Source organism: Rattus norvegicus, chromosome 1 (genome assembly GCF_021556685.1).
Source record: "Rattus norvegicus strain SHRSP/BbbUtx chromosome 1, alternate assembly SHRSP_T2T, whole genome shotgun sequence".
Classification (NCBI taxonomy): Eukaryota; Metazoa; Chordata; class Mammalia; order Rodentia; family Muridae; genus Rattus; species Rattus norvegicus.
This window is the reverse complement of record NC_141534.1, coordinates 257,497,891-257,521,130: the sequence shown is the minus strand read 5'-3', so window position 1 is coordinate 257,521,130 and position 23,240 is coordinate 257,497,891. Positions and strand designations below refer to the sequence as shown.

The window sequence follows — 23,240 nt, the reverse complement described above, 5'->3', positions numbered from 1 at the left end:
TGCGCACACACTCATTGTACATATGCACTATGCTGTCAGCACAAGCCTGTTTAAAAGGTCTTAGTCTGCTCCTGCTGCTGTAACAAAATGTAAATAACTATTCCCCACACTTTTCAAGGCTAGTGGAAGACTCAGGGTCTGGTCAAGGCTTCCTCTCTGCCTCATAGTGGTACATCTCGTTGCACCCTCAAATAGTGGGGTATAGACAAATAGGCTCCCCCAAAACCCCCTTTGGTTTTGCTTTTTGTTTTCAAGACATGTTTCTTTGTATAGCCCTAGCTGTCCTGGACCTCATTCTGTAGACTAAGCTGGCTTCAAACTCAGAGATCCACCTGCCTCTGCCTTCCAAGTGCTGGGATTAAAGGTGTGCACCACCCTTACCTGGCTTCCGCCCAGCCCTTTATAAGGACATTAATTTTATTTTTTAGATGTATTTATTTTATGTACATGAGTGCTCTGTTTTCAGGCACAGCAGAAGAGGGAATTAGATTTCAGTACAGATGTTTGTGGGTGCTAGGGATTGAACTCAGGACCTTTGAAAGTGCAGCTGGTGCTTTCAACCACTGAGCCATCTCTCTGGCCCCTGACATTAATTCTATTAACGGAGGCAGGTTCTTACAACCTAGTCATCCCTTTCAGACATCTCTTCATACTGTTGATTGTAGGAAAGGTTACATTTCAACGAGGATTTTAGAGGGGCACAAACACAGCAGCTTCCTAACTTGGAACTTCAGGATCCGCATGTCAAATGAGTCACAGGAAGAGAAAATAAAGACAGACTGGTTTTGGGGGGCTGGACAGTGAGAGCATAATTCTCTGTGGTTCTCTGAGGACAGAGGCTGGGGGAGGCACAGGTAATGAAGGCAAGGAGAAAGGCCTAACTCCTGGACAGCTGAAAAGAAACCCCTTTGCACAGAGCTGGCAGATGGATGTAATCTTTAGAGAAGAAGGAAGATGCTGACAAGGATCAGGTGGGGAGAGTTCAGAGAAGGAGTCTAGTTACCCCAGACTACTCCCATCATCCAGCTGGACTGGAGTTCCCAGGATGCCATCTGGGAGTGCCTGGGATGTGTGGGAGCAGCTGGGACGGTGGCTATGATCCATCCTGCACCTGTCCTACCCCAAAGCTGATGATGTAACAACATAACGATGTGGCAGGGAACAGGGGGCTTCGGGGGTGTTGCCCTGGGTGGGTGGGGGGCAGTCGGTCCAGCTTTCAGTGGTGTGGCTATGGTAAGACAGCTGCTGTCTGTCCTGTGCTCTGGGAGGAGCTTTTCAGTGAGCAGTCTGTGTCAGGGTCCACCATTCGATTCCAGTCCTTCAGCCAAAGGGCTCAAGCAATCTCCTCTTAAGAACAGCAATGATCCCTCAGTTTCTCGGACTCATATCAGAGATCAGGCAACACGTGGGGGGCGGGGGGAAGAACCCTGCTTGTGACAGCAACTGAGGCTTCAGGTGCTGGAGAATCCTTTCTAAGCACATGCACCCCGCCCCGCCCCCGCCCCGCCCCCGCCTTCGCCTGCATGGCCCGGCCCCGCCCCTCTCCTGCCCCGCCCCCAGTTTCTACTCCTTGCTGTAGTTAGTATCTCAAGTCCTCAGAAGGCCCATGTATTAAAGATTTAGTCTCAGGAGTTATGGCACCCAGTGGAACTTGGGGGGGGGGGCTTGACTATATAGATTTGGTTTTCTTTTTCCCTCCATCCCTCCATCTCCTCCCCACCTTTCCCCTCCCCTGATCCCCTTCGGTTTTGTTTCATTCTTTCTTCCTTCAGTGCTTGAACCCAGGGCCTTCTGCATGCTGGAAAAGCATTGCACCTCCAGGACCCTTGCTTCCCGACAATGAAGTGAGTGATTTTTTTTTTTTTTTTTTTTTTTTTTTTTGCTTTGCCACAGACGCCTGTCATAATTTTCTGTCTTGCCTTGGGGCTCAAAACAACAGAGCTAATTGGTCACAAACTGGATTGTTCAAAACTGTAAGCCCAGGTAAATGTCTTCCCTTTACACGTGAATGGTCTCACGTGTTTGGGTTCATTTGTTGTTCCTACCTGCCCTTGTGCCACCCAGGTAGACCTCCCAAAGCACTCCTTACTCAGGTTCTCGTTCCACCCTGTGTTTGGATCCTTGATGGCAAATCATTTTAGCCCTCCAGAGACTCCCACCTTGGATGTGAGCTAGCTCAGAGACTCAGCGACTGCTAATAACTAAGTGCTTTTAGATCTTCTGCTACTGAGATATATATGGGGGGGGGGTGTCTCACCATCTTCCAACATGCTTTTTCCAAGCTCCCCTCCTGATCAGGTCCCAAAGAAGAAATCTTAACATCACCTTTTTTTCCCATCACTGGTCTTTTTTTTTTTCCCTTCTAGCCTGAGCTCCCACAATGTCCTAAGCAGACTGTTCCTGAAGGCATCTGCTATGCCTAACCCACTTACGCTTGTACCCCAAAACAATACTCAGAGGTAAAGTTTTCCATGAATATTTCCTGAGAGAATTAACCTTCAAACTTCTCCGGTCTTTTTTCCTTTCTTTCTTCTTAGCGTCGTGCCTTGCAAAACCCTGACAAAGACACTTGTATTCCCAAGGCAGCCTTGAAGGAGCAGTTGAGAGGCATTAACCTCTTTCTGTCCCTAATAATGACAGCAGTGCATGGATGTTCAGGTCTGGGACCCAGAGCAGAGCCCAAGGCCTGCTGCCTCTTCTGAACTTGGAGGTGGTGTAGGTAGAGCAGAACATCTGGCCTCACTCATCCTTCCCGCCAAGGCGTCCTTGCCTGTATTTATATACACTAAAGCCTCTGCCCGAATAAAACATCCATGTAAAATCCAATTTCCTCAGAATCTCTTTTGGAGCATGGGCCTGAGAGATGGAGTAGGTAACCCCGGCGGTTACCGCCTGAACCACTCCTGCTGGCTGCAAAGGTGAGAACCATTTTTCAATTATCTATCTGCTGTGACAGCAGCGGTCCAGTCATCGAGCCAAGGCAGAGTGGGGGGGAGGGGAAGCTGAGCTGGGGAGGCGGGAGAGAGAGGGCAAAGCATAGTGGGGGGGGGCGGGAGGAAGAGACAGATAAACCTAGGCAAATTAATGGTCAAAGACCCTTGAGAGGGGCACCCAGTAGGTACTCAAGAATTATTTGGAAAATGAATGATCAGATGAGGGAACAAGCAGGGTGGGGGTAAGACGCGGAAAGGGGGAGAGCTGGAAAGACACAGAGTGGGTGGAGAGAGGAAGAGAGAAGGGAAGGAGGGGGAGGGGAGGAGAGGCAAGCGTGGATGGAGCCAACAAGAGGCTCCTGTGTCAATCCGAGGAAACGGGAGGCAGAGTGATGCGGTCACAGCTCCTGCCATCAATATCCTCTAATATAAATGTCAGTGATGCTATTTTCCGCGCAGTCATTTCGCACACTGCTGATTACATTAACGTATAATGGAGGGGCGCCGGCTCCACTGCTTTCTCCCCTAACCCTCCCCCCGGTGATGTGTCAATAGCCGCCTCCATGAACAAGTCAATTTTCTGCAGGCTTGGCAGCGGAATAAATCTGCCCGGCTATGGGGAGAGCTGGAGATATTTATATACCCAGCGCCTGCCTTCCGTGTGCGCGCGTGCGTGTGCGCGGCAGGCGCGGGCCCGGACCCCAGCGACCTGGGAGGGGGGTTGGGGGGGTGATCTGGGGCGCGCCGCCGAGCTGAATGATTTCCAGCCTCGACTCAATAAGAGGAGAATTTAGAGCGGTCCCCGAGCTGGGCTCCCAGAAACAGCCTTACACGTTTATTTTCCTTAGCTGAACAGGAAAGGCGAGAATTATATGTGGATTTATAGGACAGGCGCCGCTCAACCCAAATGCTCCCGCTCCGGGGGGCCGGGGGGGTGCGTGAGGAAGGAATGGGGAGGAAAGGAGGTGGCGGGTCCCGCGCGGGCCGCTGGGACCCCCGCTTGCGCGCGCTTGCTAGGACGTACCCCCCCTTGCAGATCGCTTTAATTACATTTGTTCCTGTCCTTCGTGAGGGCGAGACTTCGGTACAGCCCGCTGAGGACTGGGGGGCGGGAGAGGGAGTGTTGGGGGGTGATCTCAGGCCAGGACTGCCTGGAGATGGAGGGAGGGAAGAAGAGAGGGGGCCGCGGGGAATGAGGACGGAGGGGGAATCGGGAAGGGGGGCACTGTCAGCTTCGGCTCAGAAGCGGATCAATAGTACGAGATCTAATGGGCTAACTGCCAAGCTGGCTCACCGAGGCGCTGCCCGGCGGGGGCGGGAGGGGTGGGCGAAGGACGGCGGGGAGGGAGGGAGAGGAGAGGAGGAAGGCAGGAAGAGTGGAGATGAAGAGGGAAGGAGGAGGAAAGAAATAAAAAGGGGGACAGAGGGAGGGTCCAAGAGAAGGACGGTACAGGCGGTCCTCGCGGGGCATCGCTTCAGCATCCTTCGACCCCTGGAAGCCGGGAATGAGGAACCGGTCTGTGTGCTGTGCGACCCCCAAGCCGCTGGCTTCTCCGACCTCAACTGTGCTGTGGAACCGCCAGGGGGCGGCGCGACCCTGTTGGTCGCCAAGGGGATCTCCGGGTTTCCTCCTCCTCTAGGCTATGACCTGTCCTTTCGGATGCCTGGTCCTGCATGGCCAACGTTCTCTGCCCTCTCCTAGAGGCTTTAGGGTGCAGCTGAGGTGGAAGTAAGGCGACGCCCCTACCCAGGAATAGAAGGAGCCTTTGACTTTCGCTAATATTTGGCTGGTTTCCCTGGGACCCCCGGAGCAGTTTATTGCTCAAAGACAGTGTCACAGAGCCTGGGGCTATCCAATGGTTACTGTCAGCTGGGACTGGGTCTGGCATTTGGGCCTTCACATTCTGACAGCAGTATATGGACTCCTAGAAATGTCCCCAGGAGAAGGGTCCTTCAACACGCTGAATAAAGCACTAACCAGTCCAGCCAAGGTTGCTAAGGATCAATGGCTCGAAGCTCCAGTTTTAACTCCTTCGGCTCCTGGAAATTGTCTACCTAATTGACCACCCAACCTCTTGGTCACTGATATATCACCCCCTTCTTTTCCTCAGCTTGGAACCTGTCTCTTCCGGAATGAAGAGAACACACAGTCCAACATCCCTGCCAACATGCTGTACCATCCGGAAAAGGAGAGTCCAATGGTATAGCACATCAGTGATTCCCAGCCTCGGTTTCTATCAGAACTGCTTGATGAGGCTCCTTTAACACAAATAGATTTACTCATATACCTTAACCGTACGAGGTGTGTATGTGCCAGCAGGGGTTTCTGGAAACATGTACTTTGTCGGAGCTCCCCCATTTAATTCTGATACATCCCCAAGTGGGTATTTTACTTAAAGAGAACCATTACGGACACGTTGGGTTTTTGTTTGTTTGTTTTTTAGGTTGGGTATTTGCCCTTGTGAATATGCACATGTCACAAATGTGTGAATGTGGGGTACCTGTGTCATTGGACAAGCACTGCTTTATGCTTCTCTTTGTGCATCCTCTCTGGCTGGATGTCATTGGAGACCCATCGTCCTGTGTGTCATCAGTGTCATCTGTGTTTATTGACAGCACCTATTGTGCTCCCATGACAGTGTACACGCCTGCCCTGAGTGAGTGTGGGCCTGTGGTATGTTTGTGTCGCATTGAGCGCATCTCTGTGGTCTCCATGGTGGGGCACAGCCATTGTCTCCATGTCATTGAGAATATGTGCTGGCAAGAACTTGTGACACAAATGGAACGAAGCTGATCTGCCCCAGAAGCAAAGGCGGCAATGACCTTCTTTTTCCAATTATATCCTGGTCAGAGGTGAGCGACCTCTCCCCACTGAGGCCTCTGGCTGCTTGTCATGCAAACCGTGCAGAAGGGCGGAGATTTGAGGAATGCAACTGAGTCACGTGTAAAAACAATCAGCTATCAATGGAGCCACATCAATGCCCCAGATATCTCTCTCTCTCCCTCCCTCCCTCCCTCCCTCTCCCCACCCCCCTACAAGTCACATACTAGGAGAGACCCACATGAATTGATATCAGCGGGGGGCCAAGTAGGAAACAGTTGTATTAGCCTGGGCAAATGAATGGTGGCTAAACATTTCGAATAGGTGGGCAACCGTTACTTTGGTTGGTGGCTCTGTCTTTTTTCTAAGAGGCGAGCTTTATTCAGCAGTTATCAGGAAGTGAAAAGCTCGCACTGAGTGCTTTCTATTTTAGGTCCTCGGAGTTAGGATTCTAAGTGGGTCACAGAAGGCAGTGTGGGGATTTGGAGGAAACTCTCACGTCAGGAACAAGAGCAGCAGAGGACTTGTGTGGAGGGGGCAGCAAAATAATGTCTGTTCTGATGGGGCCGGGGACAGGTGGAGGCAGAGGGCTTCTGGCTTCCAGGACAACTTGAACTCAGAAGGGGCTGGGGTGAGGGAACTGCACTTCTGAAGGGTGAACCTGGCCCTAACCATATGCTGCAGGATGACAGGCACAACTGAGACCTGAGCCTGAGGAGGAGTGGCCCCTGAGGGCTCCTAAGGATGCTGACTAGTCTATGGAGGGAAATGGAGGTAGATATTTGGGGGGCCCTAAGGACTAACTATGGAAGCTAGCACTGGTTCTCAGATGGTCTAGGGAGACAAATGAAGAGAGGGTTCCAGAAAGACTTAAGGACCAGACCAGACCTGCTTCTGGTGTTACCAAACTTCTGACTAGCAGTCAGTGTAGCTGAGTCTAGAGTCTACACCAGCCGACATGAGGATCAGGGTAAATACCTATATTTGTGCCGGGGTTTGGCAGCAGTCCTCTGAGGTCTTGGGTTGTTTTAGAATCCCTTTGGCATTGCTAATGCATGCCCCGTTTTGCCGTGTCCTATAGGGATGGAATGATGGGCAAGGAAGCCCGTGGGGAATGTATGGAAGTGTTTAGCCTAGTGCACAATGAAAAATTTGAAGCTAACTGTGATGGCACATGACTTTAATCCCAGCCCTTGGGAGGCAGAGGCAGGTGGATCTGAATTCAAGGCTAGCCTGGTCTACATAGTGAGTCCCAGAACAGCTACAGCTGTGTAGAGGAATCATGTCTCAAAAGGAAAAACCAAAACAAAAACAACAACCAGAAAAGAATTTGTAAGATCTTTTTTTTTTTTTTTTTTTGGTTCTTTTTTTTCCGGAGCTGGGGACCGAACCCAGGGCCTTGCGCTTCCTAGGTAAGCGCTCTACCACTGAGCTAAATCCCCAGCCCCAATTTGTAAGATCTTTAAAGCTTCTTCCCCCTCCCCCCGCCCCTCTCCCCCACCCCAGCTTCTGAAAAATGTAGTGTTACCTAGGGTTGTGCTGCCTGGATTCAAACCTCAGCTGTGCCATTTGCCTGCTTGGACCCCTTTTTGTCCATTTGTAGAATAGGGGTCCCTACCTCTCAGAATTAGTGGGAACATTTTAGGCAGTGCCTGGCTGTAGTAAGCACACGTTTGGCTCTTTGATCTCTCTCTCTCTCTCTCTCTCTCTCTCTCTCTCTCTCTCTCTCTCTCTCTCCCTCTCTCTCCCCCCCCCACTACAATGCCTTTGAAGAGCCCCATCCTTGTGTCAGCAGAAACAAGGTGCACAAGGGCTTGTTCATCGCTAGGATAAGACAATAGGTTGAAGAAGCTCCCCTGAGGCTGGATAAAGAGAGCGGAGAAGGGCCCTGCCCGAAGGATGCAGGAAGTTTCCTGTGGATGGTTAGAGTCTTCCTCTAGGCCAGCTAAGATGGTTGAGGCTGAATTCAGCACACAGGACGGTTTGGCGCCACTAGCTTTGCCTCCTCACCTTCGTATGGCACCCTCTGCTGGAGCCTCTGGTCCCTAGGCATCCTGGTGGGCTGCTGAGGAAACACCTTCAGTCAGAGAGAACAAACTTTGCCAAGTTTCTCTGGTCCCCCACTTGACCTCAGCGGTAGTGGCCTCCTCTGCTGCCCTTAGCAACGCTAGAATTAGCCTGCTTCTACCTCTTTCCCTTCTGGCTGGCCACTCTGAAATGAGATGACAGGTCACAGGGGTCCTATTCTATAACTTGGGAAATGAGGAGCTAGAGTATCCCTGAATTAGACCTCCTTGTTTAGCCAGGCTCCACAACACTCTGGAGAGATCTATGCACGCTGCTCAGCAAAATGGCCAAGTCGGAGGCTCCTGAGGCAGAGCGCAGAGCTTGCATTAGAACCTGCTCCCATCTCGGACAGATGCATACGTCTTTTGACTTTCCTACATCCGAAAAGCGGGAGCAATATCATCGCCTAGTCGTGAGTTGCTGTTAAGACAAACTATGTCAGTACACTTTATCAGGGGTTTAGTGCCAATCACCAAGTAATCAGAAAATCCTCCAAGAATTTGCCCACAGAGGAACTTCCTCCCTTGGCAGGACTGGGGTCTTTTAGGGATCTTAGCCACAAAGTATGGGTTGCTGGGGGCCTTACATAGTCTCAATTTGTTTCATTTTTTTTTCTCGAACCCTAAGTACTAAAGGGCCGAGCTGATGGCTGAGTGTGCCGTTTCCAGTTTTTCATATATAGGATGAGTGAGAGGGGTAACATGAGGATGTCCTGGTTACTGTGCAGGAGAGAAAGGGTTAAGACAGGTGGGGGTCCTGGCAAGGGATCAAGTCACCCCTCCCACTGCCATTGATTATTCTCCTCTCCAGGTGTTTTTGTGGCCTTTTTTCCCTTCCCAGGGGGTGTGAGTGGGGGCTGCTGGGTCCACTTCGGGCTTAGTTATTGTTTTAATTTTGGTGCTGACTCCCTGGTGCCCAGGAGTAGATAATGAAAGAGGAAAAGAGAGGTCAGGGTGGTGCCCAGGCAGCAGATTTCTGCCCGTCAGACTGGGCCAGGGCGAGTGGGGAAGTGGTAGTGGGGGTTAGGTTAATATCAATAAAGCAACTGGAGTCTCAGAAGTGAGGAGCTGCAGAGCCAAGCACAATGGCTTTGTGCTCTGGGAGCCTGAAGGGGCACTTTGCCTGTTCACAGTGAATCCTCAGAATGGGGACAAAGGCTGGGTGGGCACAGCTCAGCAGTAGCAAGGAGTCACCATAGAGCAAGGGAGGAGTTGGGCTCAAGCTAGTCACCGGATTTCAGATCTCCACTGCCCTGCTGCGGTTCCAACCCCCACAGGAAGTGGATTGGAGGGGTGTAGTGAGGATACTCCTGCAGATAGGGAAAAGAAGGAAAAGGAGGAAGGAAAATGGAGGGGTTGAGATCACAAGCTTTGGCCATCGGACAGACCCAGGTTCCCAGCTGCGTTCTAAGTGTTGGCCGCGAATTAAAGCAAGTGATTAAGCCTTTCCAAGAGTCATTTTCTTCTTTTGTAAGATGGCACTAATAGTGATGATGGCCTCGAGTTGGCAGTGGCCTTGCCTCCACAAAGGGCCTGGCGCACCGTAAGCATATCGTTGTACATAGCTATCCCTACTAAGCCTGTTTTCCTCAGCTGTGAAATGGGGCTATTGGTTGTAAGTTCCCCGTAGGGGTCTTAGGGGGAACAAATCAGATAAAGCCCGTAACGTGTAACTCAGCACAATACCTAGTACATAAATAAGCCCTCAACACATGTTAGCTCTTGTTATTATATTATTTTTATCTTTATTGTTCCCTGCTGTCTTGGAACTAGTGATTTAGTTGTGGAGACTAGGCCAGGCCACTCCCTCCTTGGCCATCTAAAGTATGAGGTTCCCTCCACAATGACTTCCTGAAGCCCAAGCCCACCTATGCACTTTCAGTTCCTCTTTTAGAACTGGGTAGACAGACTGACTCAACTTCCGAGAAGTTGAGGTGGTGGGGGGTTACTCCTAACTTGTCAAAAGAATGGACACCCCGTGACTCTGCCAACTCCTCTCCTTGGCTTGGCTCTCCTCGATGAGCCTTGGGTCTCACCGCCCTCAGTCTGGAGTTGGAGTGGTTGCACGTCAGCGGGAAGATGTTCACGTTTCTCTATGGGAGACTTTGGGGGGGGGTGGGCAGTTAAAGAATGTGTCTCAGAAACCCTCAACCGAATTCTGTCCATGACCCCTGCCCCCCCTTTTCAGTACAGCAAAGGGGTAAGGGAATGGAGCAGACGGAAAAAAGAGGGTGGTTAAAGGTTCCCACTTGACCTTTCCTCTGCCACCCCCATCCCTACCCCCACCCCCGGCAGGCAGGCAGGCTGAGGGGGATGAATGGAGTGGAGGGCGAGATTTTCACATTAATGGCAGCATATGTTGTGTTTATTGACACCGCAGGGTTGGTGCTTGTGGTGGTTGGGGTGGGGTGGGGTGCCTGGGAGGCCATAGGCAGGAGGGGCAGGGAAAAAGGAGGCAGAGAGGAAGGCTGCCTTAGGCAGGGATGGGGAGAGGAGAGCCTGGGGCCTGGGGTGGGGTGGGGGGGAGGCAGGAGCAATATTGTAGCAGGAGCACACCAGGTGCTTGCTGTCAGCCTGAACAAAAAGAAGAGTCAGCAACTCTGGGGGGGTGGAGGCGGGGAGCCACCGCCTGCTCCAGCCTTGCAGCCTCTCATTAACCCCTACTCTGCCGTGCAGCTATGTGTGGATGGGAGATCTGGGGTTCTTCCCAGGCTTAGGAGCTCCCTCCCTACAAACCCTGCTCGATTCAGAGACACCAGACAGGTCCTTTCAGTCTTGCGGGAAATGCTATTTTACCTTTGTAGTCAGCAAAGGCTCGATTTTCCCCTTGCCTGGAGGAAAAATCTGCCTGCCCCTCTGTCTGGTCTATGCTTTCTGGGTCGGAGGACTTAGGCAATCCTTGAGAAGCCAGTAAACCAGACTGGCTGGGGTCAAATGACCTTGAGCATCTGAGGTGGGGCTTGTGTAAAGGACATAGAAGGGGGCGAGGGAACCTCTGCTGGAAGTTGCCTGCAAAGACCCCCCTCCATTCCCCTGCCCTGCTTGGACTACAGATTCCTGTTCTCCTGGCTAAGCCCCAGCAGGAACAAGAGAGGAGAGGGAAACAGTTTGCTCTCGGTCGAGTGCCTAGGCAGGGCCAGTCGCTTTTCAGTGGGGAGAGCTCTGGGGTTCATCTGAGAATACCCAGTTGGTGTAGACAGCAGAATGGGTTCTGGACCCCTTCTGGCAGGAGATCCTGGCTGGGGAGCAGAGCTGCAGGTGGGCGTCTTCCCAGCCTCTCTTGTTCTTGCTCTAAAGCCCCCAGAAAGGGAAGCAAGATGCTTAGGGCTCTGTGGAATGGCTGCCAGCAGCAGTTTGATAATTTGGGTGCTTCCCTAAGAGAGAGAGAGAGAGAGAGAGAGAGAGAGAGAGAGAGAGAGAGAGGAAGAAGAAGAAGAAGAAGAAGAAGAAGAAGAAGAAGAAGAAGAAGAAGAAGAAGAAGAAGAAGAAGAAGAAGAAGAAGAAGAAGAAGAAGAAGCACTGATGGGAAGAAAGAAGGAAGGACAGAAGGACTGAGCTCAAACTCCAAAGATCTAAAGAGGAAAGAGTTGGGGATTATGGTTCCACTTCTGACTGCTAGTCCTCTTCAGTTAAACCTGACATTCCAAAGTCTTCCATATAGACATGAGCTTTTCTGTTGCCTATTCTGGAGTCGGTGCCACATGCACAATGGATAGGCCTCCTAGAGCAGAAGATTCTCCTTCCATAACCCATCCTCTCTGTCCAGCTGTAAGGGTGAATGCAAGCACAGAGGCCTAAGATTGTTTGTTGGACTTACAAGGCAGTGGGAACCTTCCTCAATCCTTCCCTCGGGCAGATAGGGCCAATTCGTGACCCTAGTCTTTGTAGGCCCTCTGCCGTGTCTCAGCTAGGCCAAAGCCTAGCAGCTCTTAGCCCGACCCACCTTGGGCTCCGGGCCGGCCCACGCCCCCCTTCCGCACCCCTCTCGCCCCGCTCCAGCTGCTCACGGAGCGGTCCCCGGCTCGGCTCCAGTTCCTCAATGGCCCTACTCCCCCATTACCCTGATGTCGGCCCCTCTCCCCCTCGGCTTTATCGGCTCTCAGCCGGCTCCGCTAGGGTAATGAGGGCCCTCCTAATTACCATTGCAGAAACTCCACTTACATTAACAGCTCCATCCGAGGAGCTGCAACATCTGCTGTGCGCAGGCAGGCGCCCCTCCCCCGCCCGCGCTCCCCTCCCCTCTCCGCTCTCCTGGTTCCCGGCCCTCTTCTCCACCTTCTCTAGCTCCCTTCTCCAATCCTCCTCTTTTCATTTCTCATGCCGTACCCTTCTATTACACGATCAGCTAGCATGCCAGAATGAGAGAAATAGCAGGCACGGGGCCCCAAAGATAACGAGAGATGGAGACACGCACAGAGACTGGACCAGAACTCCAAGACACCTATAAACTCAGGATCTCAGAACATTCCCAGGAACAAATAGAAAATGGAAGCAGCAGAGACTGTGAAAGAGTTGGAGTTTGGGAAAGGGCCAATGGCTTGTATGTATGTGGGGTGGGGTTCTGATGTGCACCGGTGTGCAAAGGTATGTGCATGGTAAGCATGTGTGTGCGTGCACGTGTCACGTATTTTGTCTGCTGCTGTCTCCGAGCATTACGTATGGAGTTTTGTGTGTCTGCCAGTGTGCCCTTCCGTGTGTCAGCATCTGTGGTCGTCCATCTGCGTATTTATAATGCATTTACATCATCTTTATGAATACATTTGTCTACATGAACCTCTCTGCTTGTGTTCTACACATGTGGGGTACTGTGCATATGAATGTGTTTGTCCATCATGTAGGCAATTGTGCGCGTATATCATTGGAGTGTGACCTATGCATGCACGCGGTCAGGTTCAAAGTCCACTGTGCGCATGCGTGGATTAGGGGTACCTCTGGGAGCCTTTGCATCTCTGCGTGCATGCCTATGCATGTGTGTGTCTTCTGTGTAATTATTTGATGAGACTGGGAGCATGTGTGCGTTCCTGCTCCATGGGGGATGACAGGCAGTTGGGAAGACGCTGAGCCCATTTTATCTGAGGTTAACAGGGGTCAGGATTCACTCCTGGAAGTCCCCCACCCTATACAATTAAGCCTCAGTGTGGTGGAAAGACAGCCAGCAGACATTAAGAAAGGTCAACAGTATTATCAGCTCCTAATCCAATTAGTTACTGTTTATTTGGGAATCCAGCTCCAGGTCGGCTTCTAGACAGGAGGCTTGGGGGGTGGGGGTGGGAGTGATGTGATAAGGATGTGCTGAAAGAAACTGTGGAAAGTGCCAGGGCTTTGGGGGCATAGGTCCCTAAAGCACCAACACATATGACATTTCCCATTGAGCTGGGCAGCTCTCAGGATAGCATAGGCTTGACCGGAAGCACTGGCATCTAAGTTTCATCTCCAGAGGTTGTTGGGGGGCAGGGGGATGTAGAAGATTCTCCCTCACCACGTGAAGCTTTCTTTCAACCTCCAAAATAAAGGGAGGTAGAGATGATTCAGAGGGGCTGGACCAGGACTCTAAGAGACAGGCTGCCTCACGTTGTGGCCACTTCCCCCGGGATGGGAGAATCAGAGGAGGAGATGTTGGTAAATGCGCTATTAGTTTTTGAAGCCACTTCATTAATCCTGCCCTCTATTTTATTTTCCCTCTTCTCTTCCCACATACTCTACCCAGCAAAAGCAGGACCTGTACTCGCTCCCACTGGAGGACACGCAAGGCCCTAGCTAAGCCCTACGCGTTCCCTGGTTCCTTCTACAGAGCAGGAGAGTAAGGGAGAGCGAGCAAGCGCTGTCTCTCACAGCCTTGGGGAGAGAGCCGCTCAGGACCTGGGCAGGAGGGAACCAGCTGGTGACTTCTGACCTGCTCCAAACAACTTCTGCTTCTCAGACGTTGAGGTAGGGAAAGGATTAGCAGGAATAAGAAATATATCAGCTGAGCTCGTAGTTCGGATCCCAGGGTACTAAGATCTTAGAAGTCAGGGCAGGCAGGAACAGGTCACTCTACAAGAAGCTAAAAAAGAAGTTAAGGAAACACTCAGGCCCTTAAGGAGCCCAGTGCTGACAGCAGTGGACCCGGTTACTTACCTCCTCCATCGGAGCCCCTCACCCCCTGTGCTTGCCACTCACATACACTCAGCATGGACCACACACTCCCGAACCCACCGCCTCCTCTACAGCTCTGGGTCAGAGGTGAGCCGAGTGTGAAGATGGCGGAGGTGTTTCAGTGCTCCAGAGAAGACTCTCCGGAGAGCTCTCCTCATTCCATCCCCAGAGAGGCACTGGCTACACCTAGACTGTACCTTAGCTGCTCTTACCTGTCACCTGAGTGTGAGAGTCACCTAGAAAAGTGGGGCAGTTGTAGTACAGGCCTTTAGTCCTAGTACTCGAAGGCGGAGGCAGGCAGATCTCCAAGTTCCATACCAGCCTGGTCTACAAAGTGAGTCCCAGGACAGTCAGGCTACACAGAGAAACCCTGTCTTAAAATAGATCAAGTCAACCTGGGTCTCTAAGATTAAGCATCTAGAAATCATATATTTTATAAAACTCCGAAAGGGAGGACTGTGACCAGGAAAATCCTATCAGACAGTGCAAAAAGTGGGAGACTTTGAAATGCTCAGGTCTCAGTGGGATGTCCTCATCACATCTCTCCCTTCAGGGTTCTGGGATTCATACAGAAGAGGAAGCAGAAAGAGCTGGAGGTGATGGGGGATCGCAAAGAAACAATGTCTTCCACACACAACAGGACGGATGCACTCGCATAGACTGTGATCACAGGCACAAGACTTAAACAAGTTCAAGCCAGACAGAGTCCCAGCACTGAAAGGAGGAAGTGGACTCGGGCTCCTACTCCTAAATGAGAAGCTATCTGCAGCTGATATCCCTGGTAAAGGAAAACTCAGCCTGTTTTTTTTTTAAATCTATTTATGGGCCAGAGAGATGGCTCAGTGGTTATAAGCATTTATTTTATGTATATGAATAGACTGTAGCCACCTTCAGACTCACCAGAAGAGGGCATTGGATCCCATTACAGATGACTGTGAGCCACCATGTGGTTGCCGGGAATTGAACTCGGGACCTCTGGAAGAGCAGTCAGTGCTCTTAACCCCTCAATCATCTTTCCGACCTTCCCCCTTTTCAAAATGGAGTCTCCTTGGGAATATTAACCATATTCCTGGTGCTGGGAGTAGCTGACCAATACAAAAATGAACCCAATGGCATTTTTGTAAACTTTTTTGCGTCTGTTTTGCTTTATCTGAGTCCACACCCACCCCGTGGTTTTCTGCGCGTGTTTTTGTTGTTGTTCTTTGCTTGTTTTAAAGATAGAGTGAGGGGGGAAAAACATAAAGGTGGGTGGGAAAGGGGGTGGGGCAGGGATCTGGGAGGATCTGGGCAAGGGGAAAACATCATCCAAACATACTGAATGAAAATTGTTTCGGTTTAAAAAAAAAAAGTCTATTTCTATTCCCCGCCTAACTTAGAAGGTGTGACTTTCTCTCCAGCTCTTCTCTGGCAGCTTCTGACGGTTTCCTCCTTAAATTCTGACAAAATTGTCCTTGACTCCATTTCCAAGTTGTTTTGTTACTGAGACTAAGAAATCAGGAAGGGACCCTAAGTTTCTCAGTAACAAAACGAGAGAGAGAGAGAGAGAGAGAGAGAGAGAGAGAGAGAGAGAGAGAGAGGAGAGAGGAGAGACTTTAAGGGAGGAGTAGATGTTGAGCAAAGTGGAAGGAGGAACATGGAGTTGGGGCAATGATTGGTGAGAATGGCCGAACTGAAAAGTGTGTAGAGAAATTCTATGTGGGAACTCACTCAGCTGAGCAGTGGCGGTGCATTTCTTTTATCCCAGCACTCAGGAGGCAGAGGCGTGCAGTTCTCTGTGAGTTCGAGGCCAGACTCATCTACAGAGTGAGTGCCAGGACAGCCAGTGCTACACAGCTCTGTCTTGAAAAGCAAACAAACAAAAACCCAAAACAGCAGCAGCAACAACAACAACAAGAACAACACAAAGCTGTACATTAAGTAAATAAAAGTACGCACTGTGATAAAACCAAATCCTATGAGGTTGAAAATTATAATTTGCTATCAGTCAGGAAGCCGAGGAGGGAAGATTGTTAAGTTTCAGACCAGCCTGGGCTGCACAGTTAGATCCCGTGTCAAAAACAAACAAACAAACAAACAAAACACCTAACCAAACAAACAAAGGACATCCCACACCATTTTCATTTACAGTCAGTGTGGCGCTGGCTGCCTCTTGTTCTTTCACTTAACCATATTTTCTACATCTTACAGATGAGGGAACTAAGGCCGGAGTTGATTAAAGGTGGCATTTCTCTTTCTCTCTCCCTCTCCCTCTCCCTATCCCTCTCTCTCTCCTTCCCCACCTCTCTCTCCTTCCCTCCCGCCCTCCCTTCTTTTCTTCTCAAAGACAGTTCTGATCTCAGGCTTCTGTTGACGGTGGGAACCCCTCTGTGGATCTGGGCTGATGTAAGAGCTCCCTCCTTTGTGCTGTCTGCCCCAAGTACAACCTCTTCATGGGTAGCCTCTCATCGGACTCTGCTCTCCTTTAGTAAGCTCTTCCTCTGGCTCCACAGAGCAACTTGGGAGGAATAAGTGAAAGACCCCAGCTTAGCAGCAGTAACGCCATTTTGCAAGGCTGTACTTAAGATGACTGGTTCAGGGAAAGGTTAGAACACTGAGTACAAAGCGGCTGCCAAGCAGGATGTGTTTGGTTGAAGGCCTGGCAACAGGACGACTGCGGTTGAGCACCTGACAATGAAAAAAGCCCCGGGAGAGGTCTCACACCCTGGTGGGGGGCCGAGTCAGTCGTTATGTTCCAAGAAGGTAGCTAGGAAACTTGCCCCCGGGCTGAACCCTTGGGGGGCTGAGTCAGCCGTTATGTTTCAGGAAGGTAGCTAGGAAACTTGCCCCCGGGCTAAACCCTTGCCATATTAGAATCCACCAATTATATCCCTGTAACCATGCATCTGCTTCTGTATGCTTGCTTCTGCTCCCCAAAATCCTATAAAAGCCCATCCTTGGTTCTGTGGGGCGCGCCAGTCCCCCGAGTGACTGAAGCGCCCGCAGGTGCCTGTGCCTGTGTATCCCGACAATAAACCAAATCCTCTTGCTGATTGCATCCTGTGGTGTCTCGGTCTGGTCTTTGGAGTTGGAGGGTCTCCACCCCGAGGGAAAGTTCTCCCTGAGAGCTTTTCATTTGGTGCGTTGGCCGGGAAAGGAGATCCTCCACCCAGGGACCACCGACCACCCACTGGGAGGTAAGCCGGCCGGCGTCTGTTTGTCTGTCTGTCTGTCTGATTCTGTCTCGTTCTGCCTTATTCTGTCTGTTCTGTGAGCACTCAGCCAGGTCTGTTCTGTGAGCGCTCAGCCAGGTCTGTTCTGTGAGCGCTCAGCCAGGTTGTTTGGAATTTGGGCGGGACGAAGAAGGAGCTGACGAGCTCGGACTTCTCGCCCCGCAGCCCTGGAAGACGTTCCAAGGGTGTTAGGGGCCCGACTTTTCGGGGCCCAATCTGGGAGAGGAGAAAGATCCGGACTAACGGCACCTCTGTCTGTATTTTTGGCTTTCAGAGGGCCCCGGACCTTTGCCACCTCCATCTGACTTTTTGCTTTCAGTTTGGTACCAAAGCCGTGCAGCACGCCTGTCTGTTGTTTGTTTGACTGTTGGTGTTGTTTGTTTTCTCTGTGTTCTAATCTTCCTTAGAACTAACATGGGACAGTCCCTAACAATGCCCCTAAGTCTCACTCTTGATCATTGAGAAGACGTCCACGACCGGGCACACAACCAGTCCGTCGAGGTTAAAAAAGGAAAATGACAGACTCTCTGCACATCCGAGTGGCCCACTTTCGGAGCGGGATGGCCAGTGAATGGCACATTTAATAAGATCATTATTTTACAGGTTAAAGATCGGGTCGTCCACGGACATCCTGACCAGGTTTCTTATATTATCACTTGAGAGAGTCTCGCCTTAAACCCCCCCCCCCCAGGCGGAACCCTTCGTGGACCCGAATTGGCCTCCCCTCAACCCCCAGCCTGCCCCCTCGGCCCCGCCCGGTCTGCCGGCCACGTCTTCCTCTCTCTACCTTTGTGAAATCAGAGCCTTCTAAGAAACCTGTCCTCCTGGCAGACCCAAACTCCCCTCTCATTGATCTTCTCTCTGACAGGCCTGGCTAAAACGGAGGAGGCAGAGCCGCCGGCCAGATCAGTTGCCGGGCCACAGTCTGATAAGGGTTTCTCCCCTGTCGCAGGGAGATTACACAATAAGCGCGAGGTGATGCCAGATTCAACTGGTGGCCAGACCCAATACTGGCCGTTTTCAGCAGCTGACATTTACAATTGGAAACAACACAACCCTTCTTTCTCCAAAGATCCGGTGGCACTCACCGACCTAATAGAATCTGTTTTACTTACCCACCAGCCTACTTGGGATGACTGCCAACAGCTCTTACAGGCCCTCTTAACCTCAGAAAAAAAACAAAGAGTGTTCCTAGAGGCCAGAAAGCATGTTCTGGGAGATGATGGGCGTCCCACCCAGCTGCCTGAGGACCAAACTGGGATTTTAATACAGCTGAAGGTAAGGGACACCTATGCCTTTATCGCCAGTTGCTTCTAGCGGGTCTCTGAGGGGCTATACGACGCCCTACTAATTTGGCTCAGGTAAAACAGGTATTACAGGAAGCAGGGGAAACTCCCTCCGCCTTTCTAGAGAGACTTAAGGAGGCCTACCGTATGTACACTCCCTATGACCCAGATGACCCAGGACAAATGACGAGTGTCTCTATGTCCTTCATCTGGCAGGCTGCTCCAGATATCAGGACTAAGTTACAGAGGTTAGAAAATTTACAGGGCTATACATTACAGGATTTACTTAAAGAAGCTGAAAAGATTTTTAATAAGAGAGAGATAAAAAAAAAAAAAAAAAAAACAAAGAATTGAGTCGAATCTTGGCCGCCGTAGTTCAGGGCCAAGAAAGGAAGGGAGATAGGGGGGGAGCTCGAAAGGGGCTGAAGCTGGATAAAGATCAATGTGCCTATTACAAAGAGAAAGGGCACTGGGCCAGAGAGTGCCCCAAGAAGCCTGGCGGACCCCGAAAGCCTCGACCACGAACCTCCCTCTTGGCTCTAGATAAAGATTAGGGAGGTCAGGGCCAGGAGCCCCCCCTGAGCCCAGGGTAACGCTTAAAGTTGGGGGGCAGCCGGTTACTTTCCTGGTAGACACAGGAGCCCAGCATTCAGTCCTCACCCAAGCTTCAGGACAACTCAGCGACCGGACGGCCTGGGTACAAAGAGCTACTGGTGAGAAACAATACCGATGGACTACAGACCGCCGGTTCAGCTGGCTACCGGTAAGGTGACCCATTCCTTCTTACATGTTCCGGACTGCCCGTACCCTCTGCTGGGCCGTGATCTGCTCACCAAACTAAAAGCACAAATTCATTTTGAGGAAGGAGGGGCCCAAATAACTGGCCCCCACGGAACTCCCCTTCAAGTTCTAACCCTATAAACCGGGACAGGACACTGGCTTGGGCAGAGACTGGTGGGATGGGGTTGGCGCTCCAACAGCCCCCCTTAATTACAACTCCAGTCTCCATAAAACAATACCCCCTGTCACATGAAGCTTATCAAGGTATAAGGCCTCACATTACGAGGCTTCTAGATCAAGACATCCTAATCCCCTGCCGGTCGCCTTGAAATACGCCTCTTCTGCCTGTTAAGAAACCCTGCACTGGAGATTATAGGCCAGTACAAGACTTGAGAAAGGTCAACAAGAGGATAGAAGATATTCATCCGACTGTTCCAAACCCTTACAATTTGCTCAGTAACTGTTCATCGATGAGAAACAGGGGTATGCTAAAGGGGTCCTAACACAAAGGTTGGGACTCTGAAAACGCCCTGTGGCCTACCTGTCTAAGAAATTGGACCCTGTGGTCTCCGGCTGGCCACCGTGCCTAAAGATGGTGGCTGCTATTGCTGTCCTGATCAAGGACGCTGGAAAATTGACTTTGGGACAGCCACTCACCATCCTAGCACCCCACGCAGTGGAGGCCTTGGTAAAGCAGCCCCCAGACCGCTGGCTCTCTAATTCTCACACCAAGCCTTGTTACTGGATGCAGAACGGGTTCAGTTTGGGCCCGTAGTTGCCCTCAATCCTGCCACCTTGCTTCCCCTACCAGAGGAGGCAGAACAGCATGACTGCCTACAAATCCTCACAGAAGTACATGGAACCAGGCCGGACCTATCGGACCAGCCTCTTCAGAATGCTGACCACACATGGTACACAGATGGCAGCAGCTTCTTGGCAGAGGGAGAACAAAAGGCTGGAGCTGCGGTCACTACGGAGGACAAAGTGATTTGGGCGAAAGCCCTGCCTGCTGGTACCTCCGCACAACGGGCTGAACTCATCGCCTTGACTCAGGCGCTCAAGATGGCAAAAGGTAAGAGGCTAAATGTATATACAGACAGCCGTTATGCCTTTGCCACGGCACACATCCACGGGGAGATCTACTGGAGGCGGGGGCTGCTCACATCTGAAGATAAAGATATTAAAAATAAGGCTAAAATTCTGGCCCTCTTAGAAGCCCTATTCTTGCCCAAAAGACTGAGTATTATACATTGTCCAGGACACCAGAAAGGGCACAACCCAGAGGCACGAAGAAACCGGCTGGCCGATGCCACGGCTCGAGAAGCGGCCATGAGCAAATAAATCTTGCCCTTAAATAGCCCAGACCAACCCACGCCCCCACCAATGGGACAAACCAGTTGGGTTTATGCCCATGAGGACATAGAGCTCCTAAAAAAAATGGGGGCCATCTACCACCCTCAACTAAAACAGTGGGTCTACAAAGAAAAGACAGTTATGCCAATGAAAATGACTTTTGAATTGATCTCCTTTTTACATAAATTAACCCATTTGGGGTTTAAGAAGATAAAAACCTTACTAGATCGGGAAGAGATAAATCTGTGTTTTTTTTTTGAATCGGGACAAAGCGATACAAAAGGTGACTGAGAGTTACAAAGCGTGCGCTCAGGTTAACCCGGAAAGGACCATGATTAGACAAGGAGTTCGTCCTAGGGGACACCGTCCCGACATCCATTGAGAAATTGATTTTACTGAAATTAAACCAGGTATATATGGATACAAGTATCTCCTAGTGTTTGTAGACACCTTCTCAGGATGGGTCAAAGCCTTCCCCACGAAACACGAGACTACAAAAATGGTCACCAAGAAGCTCCTCGAGGAAATCTTTCCCAGGTATGACATGCCTCAAGCGTTGGGGTCGGACAACGGGCCCGCTTTCGTCTCCCAAGTAAGTCAGTTGGTGGCCAAATTGTTGGGGATTAATTAAAAATTACATTGTGCCTATAGACCCCAGAGTTCAGGTCAGGTAAAACACATAAATAGAACAATTAAGGAGACTTTATCCAAACTTACGCTTGCAACTGGCTCAAAGGATTGGGTGGCCCTCCTTCCCCTAGTTCTATATCGGGCCCGGAATACCCCGGGCCCCCATGGTCTAACTCCTTTTGAAATAATATATGGAACACCACCCCCATTTGTCCATTTCTTTGATTCAAACATTGCTGATTTTGCTGACAGCCCTTCTCTGAGGGCCCATTTACAGGCCCTACAGATTGTGCAGAGAGACGTCTGGAGACCTTTGGCCGCTGCTTACCAGGACAAGCTTGAGCATCCGGTGGTGCCACACCCGTTCCAGATTGGAGACACCGTGTGGGTGCGCAGACACCAGACCAAGAATCTCGAGCCACGGTGGAAAGGACCCTACACCGTCCTCCTGACTACCCCGACCGCCCTAAAGGTAGACGGAGTCTCGGCTTAGATCCACACACCACACGTCAAGGCAGTCCGGTCTGAGGAATTGACTAATCACAACACTACACCCCAGACATGGAGAGTTCAGCGCACTCCAAACCCCTTAAAGTTAAAACTCCTACGTGGCTCCTCCTAGTCCTTTTGTGGCCTAGAGTCAGTAGGGGAATAAGCCCCCACCAGACAGAAATTTCTTGACCAAGTCGAGTGAAAGATTTCACTCAAAGTTAACAAAAAAAAAATGGGGGAATGAAAGACCCCAGCTTAGCAGCAGTAACGCCATTTTGCAAGGCTGTACTTAAGATGACTGGTTCAGGGAAAGGTTAGAACACTGAGTACAAAGCGGCTGCCAAGCAGGATGTGTTTGGTTGAAGGCCTGGCAACAGGACGACTGCGGTTGAGCACCTGACAATGAAAAAAGCCCCGGGAGAGGTCTCACACCCTGGTGGGGGGCCGAGTCAGTCGTTATGTTCCAAGAAGGTAGCTAGGAAACTTGCCCCCGGGCTGAACCCTTGGGGGGCTGAGTCAGCCGTTATGTTTCAGGAAGGTAGCTAGGAAACTTGCCCCCGGGCTAAACCCTTGCCATATTAGAATCCACCAATTATATCCCTGTAACCATGCATCTGCTTCTGTATGCTTGCTTCTGCTCCCCAAAATCCTATAAAAGCCCATCCTTGGTTCTGTGGGGCGCGCCAGTCCCCCGAGTGACTGAAGCGCCCGCAGGTGCCTGTGCCTGTGTATCCCGACAATAAACCAAATCCTCTTGCTGATTGCATCCTGTGGTGTCTCGGTCTGGTCTTTGGAGTTGGAGGGTCTCCACCCCGAGGGAAAGTTCTCCCTGAGAGCTTTTCATAAGCAAGGCTCTTTCTCCATACTACATGGCAGGAGAGAGGCAATGCAACATATCTGGGCCCATTTGGCCACAGGGACAGTTGTGTGTTGACACACTGGTTCTGTTGCCTATCATCCGTTGTCACCTTATTCAAATCGTTAGCCAGCCACTCAGAGCCTCGTGTATAAAGTGGAGGGAGTGATGCTTTCTTTTAGGGGCTGGTGTGTGCTGCTTAACATGGAGAAGGCTCTGGGTTCAATTCCCAGAATGAAAACATAATATTTTAATAATATGTTCATAGGGAAAGAACTAAAGAGAGAAAAAAAAACCTCTCTAGAACTATTGGGATTAAAGAGTATCACTACAAGGTCCTGGTGCCTCATCTGATCCAAAGGTGACATGTCCTATCATTATGAAACAGAGAGAAATGAGCATGCTCCCTGGAATGGCTAAGAAGGGACAGACTGAAAACTAGAGAGCACTGATTAATGGGACAGGAAAGTCACTACAGACCAGTGTTGGGCAGTGCCACGAGTGAGCACAAGCAGTCAGGTGATGGTGGCACACGCCTTTAATCCAAGCATTCAGGAGGCAGAGGCAGGTGGATCTCTGAGTTCAAGGCCAGCCTGGTCTATAGAGTGAGTTCCAGGACAGCCAGGGCTACACAGAAAAACCCTGTCTCAAAAAACCCAAACCAAAACAAAGACACAAG

The 23,240-nt window shown here is 50.9% G+C and overlaps 2 long non-coding RNA genes across 4 annotated transcripts; both read left to right on the top strand.

The window, feature by feature from the left end:
• Positions 1-2,484: 2,484 nt before the first annotated feature.
• LOC147997131 (uncharacterized) lies at positions 2,485-16,987 on the top strand. 3 transcript variants are annotated; one of them, XR_015653430.1, is made up of 5 exons: positions 2,485-2,918; positions 5,045-5,235; positions 13,528-13,748; positions 14,509-14,736; positions 16,283-16,987. It is a non-coding gene; the product is annotated as an uncharacterized LOC147997131 (long non-coding RNA). The 3 variants fall into 3 exon arrangements; XR_015653429.1 differs by lacking the exons at positions 2,485-2,918; positions 5,045-5,235 and adding an exon at positions 12,038-12,404 and having other exon boundaries at positions 16,279-16,987; XR_015653431.1 differs by lacking the exons at positions 2,485-2,918; positions 5,045-5,235 and adding an exon at positions 12,045-12,404.
• Positions 16,988-18,147: 1,160 nt separating this feature from the next.
• On the top strand, positions 18,148-22,469 carry LOC147997130 (uncharacterized). The gene is made up of 2 exons (XR_015653428.1): positions 18,148-18,442; positions 21,466-22,469. It is a non-coding gene; the product is annotated as an uncharacterized LOC147997130 (long non-coding RNA).
• The last annotated feature ends 771 nt before the right edge of the window (positions 22,470-23,240 follow it).